Source organism: Cupressus sempervirens, chromosome 10 (assembly GCF_028749045.1).
Source record: "Cupressus sempervirens isolate cs-2001-9-10 chromosome 10, ASM2874904v1, whole genome shotgun sequence".
Classification (NCBI taxonomy): domain Eukaryota; kingdom Viridiplantae; phylum Streptophyta; class Pinopsida; order Cupressales; family Cupressaceae; genus Cupressus; species Cupressus sempervirens.
Window position 1 is genome coordinate 374,005,064 of NC_143127.1, and position 12,686 is coordinate 374,017,749.

A 12,686-nucleotide genomic window follows, 5' to 3' on the forward strand; every position below is an offset into this window, starting at 1 on the left:
GTTTGGAATTGGCTTGGATTAACTTATTATTATTCAAATTTCTTTGAAGTTTATATATATTTATATGCATGTATTGATGCTTATTTTGTGGTTGCAGGGTTCATAAGCCTAATGAAGAAGTATAGTCATTGCGCATTGTTAATTTTAGGATCCAATCAAGGCTATGTATGATTTGTTTGCATCGTGTTTTCTCTGTGTCTTCATCTATCTTCATCGTATATGCTTTGTGTTTACATGTGTCTACTTCATGCATGCTTCGTGTTTGCTTTGTGTCTTCATACATTCATGTGTATACTTTGCATTTAGATGCATACTACATATGTGACTCTTTTATAAAATAAACGAAGTAATATTACAAGTAAAAATTTGAATGGGATCTAGTAGTCAATTTCATTATATAAGGTGCAACAAATATGAAAATGTTTATTGCTTGAGGACAAGCAAATTCGAGAGGGGTGGACTGTCATGACCCCTCCTAAAGAGAATCCTATAATTATTGGATAAAATATAATAATAATTCATATACTATTCCTAAAGAAATAATATTGATAGACTATAAATATTTATGATCTATTTATTTTACTTAATTATTTATATTATTTATATGAATATAATGAAATTATTATTCATAATAATAATATCAATATATATAAGGAATAAACATTATAATTACAGTGTAAATCAATGAGACGATAATATATCTAATTATTATCACATTTAAATTATAATAAACAAGATAAATAATATTAAATATGCGTGATATATATATAATATATATCTAAATATGTATAATAATATATCATTATTTAATATAATGATCTTAGGGTGTGTTTAATAATGATATAGTTATAATTCATCATAATATAGTTAATATAATAATATAGTATATAATCATTAAAAATAATATATAATTAATAAAATAATAAAATACCTTATTAATATAATTAATATTAATTTGAAAGGACACGACTCTATGAATATACTCATATATATAATATATCAACGCATTGGAAAATAGATCAAAGAAAAGATATGGAAAAAGGGGATACAAATAAAAGAAAAAGTCACAAATGAATGACCCCTAAAAAGGGTTCATTACAAATGGAAGGACCCGTAATCTGAGAGCAAAAAAGGAGAAAACATATTTATAGTAAGGATATAAACCCTAGTGTCCCAAAAGGGGACATTACAATTAGCATTTAGTGGATGATACCATTGTGTGATTGACATTCTCTTGTATTATTCAAATTGTCTTAGTGTATTGAATAAGTGCTCTATTAGGATAATTAAGATGATACATTTTAAATATTTACCTTTGTGCTCGGGATCAAAGAGATGGAGGTTACTCTTGCTAAATATATTTGGATAAAAGAACTCTCACATCTTTCTATCACAGTCCTCCACACAATTTAGGTTCTCCAAGGTATTGCACTACTATTGTTATGATTTAGGTTGCAATCATTCTATGAATGTCCATCATCATGTCATATTTATAATTGATGGATGATATTGCAAGGACTGCATAAATAAGAACTAAGAATGAAAGAAATTGGAGAGAATATGAGAATTGGTTGGATTTTTCTTCTCAAACTAAACACAACCCATAAATGGTTTGTTATGATTGATATTTTTATTCTAATTTTTGTGTGTCTATTTATGACATTGACAAATGTAAGCATCACATAATTTTTGCATATTTTCCATGTGACAATTATTTTTTAAAAGCAACCAAAACTACTTGGGGTTGTCCCTTTTCAAACTATCATAGTATCAACAACATATTAACAACTATCAACAAAATAAAAACCACCTAAACTTTCCTCTATAAAAAAAAATCAAGACTATAAGCATATAACCTACTAAATTTTATGAGAGTCTTAATAAAAACCATATCATGACACATAGGGCTATAGTAAGCAGAATCTCAGATAAACCCATTGAAAGTAAACACATAAAAAGAACTGCTAAGGCCATTAAGGCCACCATAAATAAATAAATAACTATTAAACAATAACCATCATTAATTTCTTTTGCTATAGTTTAGCTTGGATAGCATCATCATTTCCCAGTCTTTGCTAAGGAACTTGAAGAGGTCTTTATAATCATGTTATCTAGTCATCTTTCTTTTGTAGACCTTCTCCTATAGAAAATAAAGGATAATAGTTGAACTGTGCATGACCTTTAGCACAAAGCAAGCATCTTGAATCCTCTTGTCCATGGCCTTTGCATTTTTGACTATCGCGTGTACTTTCCCATCCAGACCATTCAACTCCTTCTGCATATCAACCAATTTGTTGTCAGTTTCCTCCTTGATGCTATTGGCTTCTTCTGCAACAACAATATGTTCTAATCGTAGGGTAGAGGAGGGAGAATTAGCATGGGTTGTGAGCTCAATGGTAGGATTGATAAACATATTAGGGCTTTCAAAGATGGTGGAACTGCTAGTAATGGGTGAAGGGGAAATTCTCTTTGGGTATCTTCTTATTTATCCCCACTCTTTGTGTCGTCGGTATCAAAAAAAGAGGAAGGCTCCTTCAACTTATTTTTCCTTTTTAGTAGGTTTGGTAGTAAGTCTTACGAAACAATGGGGAGTGTTGGCTTCATCAATGATTTTAACATTTGAGTCAATCTACTAGATGTTAAACTTGGATTTTTAAGGTTTAGTAGGTCTAGAATGCTCTAAGGGTTTGTCTCTTTTCTTGCCCTTGTTCTTTTTAGTAGTCCCAAGTAGAGGGGTAGCATGATAAATACTACGCTGAATTGTAAGGCCAAGGTTATTTAGCTTCCACATTTTAGGGTGCCCAAGATTGGGAATGACACTATAAATTGGGGAAGACTTAGAACCATAAGCTTTTTGGACATAGATAGTATGAGAAGGATAGAGGACCAGATAAAATTATATAGATAGTAAATTAAACCTTGCTGAATTATTGCATATATCTTAGCTTGTTTTTTAGCCTCAACAACATCTTTAACATTGACATCCATAGAATGCAGAAGGAAAAAATGGATAGAAATAAGGTCCCTATTCCTAAGATGATTAAAAAATAAAAGATGATAGTAATAATAAACCCCATAATGGCCCTCAAGTGTATAGTATTTTAGGATTGCATAGTATACCTATTCTTAGGGTGGTAATAACTCTTCAATATTGAACCCACCGCAAAGCTTGACTGACTTCTCATTATCACATAAGAACTGATTGAGGCTTGTTGTGCCAAAAAAATATGCTTTGTTTCTTCCACTTTCTTCCTTGCATCAAGAGGCTTGTAGCTTGAGGTATGAATTACTCATTTACTTAAAAAGAGATGCTACCAACAATAACTCTTCTATCAACCCATGAAGAAACAAATTCTTGGATAGTCCTTCATCCAATCTTGTCACATTCTCCATGAATTTGTTGATACCACTCTCAATGCACATGAACCTTATATTGAGCTTGGAAATAAAATCCTATGTCTTATTAAGTTCAATTTGGAGTCTATATCCCTCCATATCTTTGTCTGCCAGTGTAGGAAGAGTAACAAAATGGGAAAAATTAGAATTACAGAGCCACAAATTGTCAATGGAAATATCTAAAAGGAAACCCACAAAACTCTATAATAAACTAGAGTAATAAGCACCACAATTATTGCACTATGTTCTTAAAAACTCACCAAAATGTATGGATACTTCATTTGTGTGAACCTTAAATCATCCATATATTAATAAGGCTAAAAAAGGATTTTCCATCACCAAATCTAATTAAATCTACCCATATGATAAGATAATAAATACAACCTTTCCCAACATTGGTACTTGTCAAATAACTATAATCATTTCTCGACCAATGTGAATTATTTTGGAAATAGTTATTATGACTATGCATGAGCCCACAACATGAAATTGTCTACTGATTAATGGGATCTGAGTTCAAATTCAAAATTTGAAATAAGCTCAAGACAAACCCCATTCCCATTGTCATCTTAAAACGTACAATTAATTTATTAATTAATCATTGTTGACTAGGTGCTTAGTTTTTTCCTTCTCGAGGATGCCCTTGGTTGTCTAAATGACAACAAATCAATAGTTCTCTAGTATTTTAGGCCTTCACGTAACATTACATAAGCAACCATAGAATCTATACCCGCATTCCCCTCTCATTAAGTATGTTGAATGGCGAAGTTGTCTAAATTGACCATAAGTAATATGATGTCTTTTAGAATCATTTTAACCCTCCATCACACAACACTCCTACCATTGGTAGCTTCTGCAATCAATTTAGAGATGTGATGATTTTTGTTTTCACTTTAATGATAATATTGTTCACTACAATATTTTACTATATTATCACTTGAATATCTTATCCACACGTGCTTTATACAAATTTTACTATATTGTGACCAAGACTTACCTAAGTAGGGGAATTGTGACTATCTATTTATGATTTTTTATTATTATAAGTCTTCTCAAATGTACAAAGTAACACTCTAATTTATTGATGTACACTCTATTTTTAATCTATGTTATTTTGCTTACATTATGCTTCTAGATCTAGAATATGAATGAAAAGTTAGATGTAAAACAATTTGACTTTCGCTTCACAATTGGTTATTCCCCACAATCCATTTTCCCTCAAAATAGTTTTCAATCAATATAAAAATGTCCAACCATGTCAAAAATCAACTATTTTCAAATTCCAATTTGTACTCACCTTACAACATTGTTCTCATAAGTCCACAACTCTTCCAACCAAATGAGTAAATTATTATTACAATTAGCTAATGGGCTATTATATTAGAGACTTTGATAGATTTAAGTGATGTTTCATACCATTTTTACTTTCTTGGTGTTGAATAATCAATTCCATCATTACAAGTTGTTGGTTTCATCGAGTTTGGTAATGTAACACAACAAAAAAAATTCCTAAGTTGCCAAAAAAATTGTGGCCGAAAATAGGACCCGCTGTCGTACACGTTGAGTTGGACAACCATTGTTAAGGGTGTCGAATATTGTGAGTTGAAAAAAAGGGTACAAGAGTGAATATCCTGGGCTTGAGCTATGCAACAAATGATATCTTTCATTAATTAATTAGAGAATTTGCTTCTTTGTTTGTCTCAACTAGTTTCCATGTAAATTTACATGTTATTTTGACATAACATATTAAGTTCTTATTGGCTTTAGTAGTTGTATTTTTTATCCTAATCATCAAGTCAGCCATCTAATGCATCTTCTACACCATCCAACTTGATGGCTAAATAAATAATTTTTTAACAATAATCTCACCATATATACAATGTTTTTTTTTGGGATAGGTAATCACCTGAAACCTAGCTTATTTATTATGTCATTATTTGTTGAGATTAATTATTCAAGTAGACTCAAACCCAAAACCTCCCAGATGTAATGTCCCCACTATTAGGATTAGTTTGGGATGAGTAATACTTAAAAAATAATATTAAAGCTTAATAAAGAATAAATCTAACTACATTATTATACCCTCTATCTTGAACCCCAACCTTAAGGGTGTCTCTAGATCAGGTTTCCTAACCCTTAGTTATTCCACCATCTCTCCTAAAGCACAACCATTAAGATTATTCTTGGACGAGACATCCTCCATCCAAGGCCAATCATATATGTATATGTTGACATCATCAGAATATTCTAGCACATGGAGATTATCCATTGATCTTAGTCATGGTGGTTAGATGAAGACCTTAATGCCTCCCACACCCCATATTATGGATCCCTTAAATCTTCCATGGTGTTAGTCTTATTCATTAACATGATATTATCCAAGGTTCAACACTCCTCATATAAGGAACTATATTGATTTTCAAAGATAGAATATGTTGAAGAAATAAAAATCATTTATATCTATATTTTCAAACAAGACATAGAAATCATTTATACCTAATCGAGAGTAAAATAAAATTTAAATGGGCATACCATAACATAAAATTAAGTATCATATCCTTGAACAAATAGTATGCATACCTCTAGGAAGGTGGGGTTTGTGTTTCCTATTATTTGCTTATCCCAATGCGCAATCCTTCTTTTGATCACCCCTTTATAGTATTGCAACACAAGCAAGGTATAACTAAGATCAATTATCTCTTTAGTCCACATGTATTATGGCGGACTCCTTATATTAAATCATTTCCTTAATTCCCCACTTGGTTAGCTGGTGGGTTCTTCCCCACATGGCATATGGTCAAACTAAGGTGGGCTTTGTTTATTTTTGATGACATGAACATGTTGGGACCCTCATTTACGATTGACATAATTCATTTACAATTTAATTTACCTTACATGATTTCATATTTTTCCATGTCGAGGTGGCAATATAGTATTACTTATAAAGTATTACTTTTTATCTTTCTTTATTGATCATGTTTTGTGCCTCGTTGACTTATTATTTGAGCTTATTTTATACCCCATTCTTTAAGGGTTGTGACATATATGTGTGTCACTTTGTAGATGTTGATACAACTATTCTATTTAAACCTAATTTTCTTAAGGTTTATTATTATTAGTTATACTCATTTATAACATGGGTATTATTTGGTGCTAAATCTATGTTATCTCATGTTTAGGAGATGGGTGGGAGAGGGAGAGCAAAGAGTTATTTTAACAATGGAAGAAGGGGATTAGGAGTGGTTGGATCTTCTAGTGTGAGTGAATCCTCTAATGAAGTGGTGATTCAAAGGATGTGGATCTAGATGGTTGGTGCATTGTGCAGATTTGGTTGGCTTCCTACATATTTGCTTGGAGGGTAGGAGCTTTTGGTTTTAATGGATGGAAGGTGTGGAGGAGAGGAACACTGGTTGTGGGATGATCTACGTTTTGTCTTCTTATAACTTCCTCTTTTATTTGAGTGTCTGTTTAATCAGGAGGAAGTGTTTATATGTGTACTATGATCCCAATGATGGGGATTTCAAAGATGGTTGCAGGGTTGAATGAGACCCAAATGTTTTCTTCTATGGGTCATTGTTAGTTGTTAGATCGGTGGTGTCTAGGTGGAGATCTCACTTTAGTGGTGTGGTCTTCCCCTTTTAGCATTGGGAGGATTCATTTGAGGAGACCCTCTTTGGTTTGGGTTACCCCAAGCTAGATCTAAATCTTTGGATGAAGAATGGTGGTACAACTTGTGAATTTAAAAGGCTCTACCCTTTGTTCTTTGGTGCTTCTTTTGGTAAAAGTTTCAGGTATGGGGTTTCTTCCCATTGTGGAGGTTGGTATCTTATTTTTCTCATATTTGGAAAGTCCCTATACTTCCTTCTTTGTCTTCCCTTGGTTGCTTCTATTGAGGTGAAGTTCCTCCTTAGGCCTTGTTGGCTCCTTCAGGAGGTTTTCAAGGCTTAAAGTTGCTTTATGATCTTATCTCTTCAATCCTTAGTTCTTATAGAGGTGAAGGTGTCATCTAATGAGGGGGTGATATTATGTGATGGAGTGGTTATTGGTGGAAGGTCCATCCATATGCTTTATTGGACTAGTGGGGAATTCTAATGTGGTGTTATTTATGGATTTCACTCCTCTCTACCTTCCTTTTTAGGTTGAATGCTTTGAGGAGGACTTGGAATGTCCAAGTATTTAAGGACTATGTGTGTTCCACTTTTGGAGAAGCTATAAGGAAGAAAAGTTTATTGCCTTCCTAATGCACTGTTGAGCTTGATATGAGGCCCTCCACCATATCTTGAGTTGATCCAAAGCTCTCTTGAGCTGATTTTGGTGGGACTAGAAGGGTTGTTGCTACCACCATAATTCTAGGGGGTAAGGTTTTAATACACTTGGGTGGTTAAAAGTACAAAGTTGTGTCACCTTTCAGGCTAACTTATTAGAATAACTAAATTTGAGTATTTCTATCTAAAGATCTATTTTTTTTAAACATATGATCTAGATAAAATCATTTGAGCTATGTTATATATGGTCTCACACTTTTCCAATTGGAAATGTCTATTAAATGCATGTCTTATACTAGTTTGTATCCAATTACTAAATAAATAAAATTATTTCAGAAAAGTGGCTCTCAATAACTCTTACTATTTTTTATGATATTTTTAAATAATATGTAAACACCATTTTGTAGAGCTCAAAGTCAAGAATATTATCATATAGTGTTTATAGTGTTTTAATTAGATATAGTATATTGAAAATAAAAAATTTATACAACCACATATTTTAACACTCGAAAAGATGTCGATTTTGAGAAAGAAAAAAAATATTAGATCACATAAAAAAAATCTAAAAATTATATGATGTTCTAGAGGAGAAAGTCCTCTTCTAGAATGTATAATGTATCTCTTGGTTAGAATAGATTTGTTTTCAAAAATGTGGTGGGAGATGAAAACTATCAATTTTAGGTGAGTTGAGATTTCAATTCTTATAAAAGAGAAAATATAGGTCTAAATCCTATTTTTATTTTTGATTGTTCTAGATATATATGTTATCTATAACATAGTCTGAGATCAAAGGGAAATAAGTTTATTTTCATATAGTTTTTTGGTGGGAACTAGACCCATAATTTTCAACATTTTTTAGCAGCTAAAATTTTATCTATAAAAATTAGGAAAATATATCAATTCTTATTCCAAATAATTATTAAAAATTATAATCCTAAACTTCATCCATTTTTCCACATTTCATTAGTTTACTTCATTTCCAAATTCAAAATAATAATACCAATTTTATGTCATTGAAAGTGAATAGTTATACTTTTATTAGCCTTTTTCCTTTACAAAAGGGTGACACAGGTTTGTGCTTTTACCTAGGTAGTTTGGTGGACATTTATTGCATTCTATGTGGTCTAGAAAAGTGGTATGAGAAGATGCCCAGACTTCTGATAAAGAAGATTAATGACTTGTTTGATAGATGTTTCATTGTTATTGTGATCTTTCCTCCTCCTTCTTCTATTGAGGTGAATCCTTTTTCTATTGAGGTGGTAAGGGAGTATGCAACAGGGAGGAAGATCTTGGGAAATTTTTAATTGAATGGATGGTCTTGTTGGTTTCAAAGTTATGCTTATGATGGTTTAAGAAGGATAGGCTACCTGATGCCTGAGTTTGGTTTCTGAGCCTTATGTGGATGTGTGTGTCTTGTTTCTTTTCTAATGGTGACCAAGATTTTGTTGTTAGTTTTAAAGGGCTCACTTTTTTCCTTGGTTTTTTTCTTAAGGTAAGGAATACATCTAGCATGGGGGCTCTTCCCATGATTATCTAATACAATATGGTTTATGATCGGTGGTTGTGCTACATTTGGACCTTTGTTTTTGATAGGGGTAGACATAAGATGTTGTTTTTACTAGATTGTTTGACACTAGGTGTTGTTTAACTGTATCTAGTGTTAGCCCTTTGGGCTTGTCCTCTATTTGTGACATGGGTCAACACCCTCTTGCTACAAAAAACATGGGTATTATTTATTTATTTATTTTATTTATATCTATTTGTAATTTTTATTTAATCAATGTTTAGAATTTATATAATCATTTTACTTTTACATGACATACTTGTACCTATTTATCACATAATTTATAATAGTTAATATTTTTATTATTTAGTTGACTACATAATTATCTCAATGCTAGAGGGGGATGTTATAGTCCCACCCTCCCAAAATTTCTTGTCCTCAAGCAATTACAATTTTATTTAATTGACAAGAACACAATTAATCCATGGCTCTTATTCAAGTTCAAAGTCTAAAATTGAGGATAATATTGATTACATGATATGAGTGATTCACTTTAATTAGAATGGTGAATGTAAGATTGATGATTGATAACTGAAAGAAATAATATTATTGGTCTTCATAATTTCAATATTTTTTTGTCGTAGTTGATATCTCATGTAATATTTTCTTTAAGGATCATTTAGATTTAGTAATTATCATATTAGGTTTAATCATTTTTTCTTCTTACATGACCTCTTAGAGGATGTCCCAGGGTGCTAGATACTCATCTATGAGTAGGCTCCCACAAGGTATTAGGATTGCATGTTCATACCCATCTTGGACTCTTTCCTCAAGGCATTTGAAACCATGTCCTCACCCATCTTGGAATTTTTGCTCAAGCCATTGAAGCCCATGTATTTACCTATCTTGGAATCTACCTAACTCATGAGGATTTACTTTACCTCTTCCTTCTTGAAAATAAATTACTTTATTCATGAACTTATATTCATCATTATGTAATCATATCTCTTATCACCTATATGATCTTTTATAGATTGAAATACTTGTAATCATACCGATCAAAAAAGAAATACTTGTAATCATATACACCCTACATGAAAACAAGATCATTGCTCTAATACCATTGTAATGTCCCCACCATTAGGGTTGGTTTGGGATGGGTAATACCTACAAAATAATATTAGAACTTAAGAAAGATTAAATCTAGCTACACTATTCTACCCTCTATCTTAAAACCCAACCTTAAGGGCATCTCTAGACTAGGGTTCCTAACCCTTAATTATTCCACCATATTTCTTTAAGTGCAACCCTTAATATTCTTTTTGGATGAGACATCCTCCATCTAAGGTCAATCACATATGCATATGTTGACAACATTAGAATATTATGGCACATGGAGATTATCTATTGGTCCTAGTCATGGTAGTCAGATGGAGACCTTAATGCCTCCCATACCCCATGCTATGGATCCCTTAAATCTTCCACGGTGTTAGTCTTATCGACTTACACAATATTATCCAAGGTTCACTACTCCTCATATAAGGAACTATATTGATTTTCAAAAATATAATATGTTGAAGAAATATAAATCACTTGTATTGTATTTCCAAACAAGACATAGAAATCATGCATACCTATATTCAATAAAGAATAAAATGACATTTAAATGGGTATACCATAACATGAATTTAAGTACCATATCCTTAAACAAATATACCTCTAGGAAGGTGGGGTTTGTGTTTCCTATTATCCACTTATCCTAATGCTCGATCCTTCTTCTAATCAACCCTCTCCACTCTGTGACACGAGCAAGGTATAACTAAGACCAATAATCTATTTAGCCCACATGTATTATGGTGGACTCCTTACATTAAATCATTGCCTTAATTCCCCACTCAATTAGCAATGGATGCTTCCACACGTGGCATATGGATGAACTAAAGTGGGCTTCATTTCTGTTGGATGACATCAACATGTTGGGACCCTCATTTGCAATAGACATAACTCATTTACAAATTAATTTACCATACATAATTTGGTCAATGTGATGGAGGTAGATACGTTTCCATGCCAAGGATGGTATGAAATATATGTTAACATCATAATGTTTTTGACACTTGAGTGCCAACACACTTAATCATATTCCACATTGGATGCTGAGTGATCTTCATGTGCCGAGTAATTTTTAGATGCCGAGTGAAGATCAGATGTCGAGTGAAGATTAGATGCCGAGTGAAGATCAGATATCGAGTGAAGATCAGGTGCCGAGTGTTAACAAGTGCAGAGTAACATAAGGTGCCGAGTAATCCAATTTTGTTAAGGTGTCGAGCTATCCAAGAAATAGCATGTGCCGAGCATTAGCAATAATTCAGGAGCCGAGTAACTCAGTATATCAGCATAAGAGTTTGTAATTGCACAAACTATGATGCAAACAGTTTTCATAGCCGACATAAGGTAAATCTCGAAGGATTTAATGATGAGATCGAATATTTTATTTTCCCTATGCAATTTGCATGCAGCCAATAAGAAAAATGCTAAAGGCATGCAACCAATCAACAAAAGATAAGTATTAAGTAGAAAATGAAGATTGAATATGGATCGTAGATCCATACCTAACCCTAAATCTTTAAATGTATTTATAAGGAAGATGAAACTTCATTATAAAAGTGTAAGAGATGAGAGGTGTGAGAAGACATACAAGGGTTCGCAAGGAATTCTATTTTTAGAAGTGAGGATTATCAGATCACAAAAGGATCCAGATCAAAGAAAGCAGAACAAGTGCCTGCAATCAGCAATCAAGGATTGTAATTAGTCAGGTTTATTGTACCTAATACTCTCTAGCAATTGTATTAGAATGAAAAATCCTATGGTGATAGGTTATCTTAACAGCTATTTCGATAAATCCTTTAACTAGGTGATGAAATCCTTTAACAGGGTAACACTTCATGTTAAGTGTTTGAAAGCCTCTAACCAGGTCACTATTGACACAGTGTAAAGCCTTTAACAGGGTAAACCATCAAAAGTGGTTGAACGATATTGCTGCAGTAATTTTTGTGGGCATCATCCCCACCCCAGTTTTACCTTCTTATTCCTGGAGGGTTTCTGGGTTACCAAATTCCAGTGTTAAGTGTTATTGATGCATGTGTTTTGTTACATGTTTATTTGATGTATTTACATGCATGCAATTTACTTTCAGTTAAAAGTTTTATTGGCTAAAGTATGATACATATGATTCACCCCCCCCCCCCCCCCCCCCCCCTCTCTCATAAGTACTCTTTCCATATTTGAATATTCCAACAATTGGTACCAGAGCATAATCTAGGTTCTCTTAAGGAAAAGCCTAATAGCTTGGAGGAAAAGATCTAAAGATGGAAGCTTTCAAACTTGGAAAGATCATTGAAAATCAGGTGATAGATGTGCAACTTGCTTTGCATAGTTTGGAGGAATTTAGAAACAAGTTGAGAAACTCATTAAAAAAGAGGAAGGATCTAGCCATAGCTGAAAATGATATACACTACAAG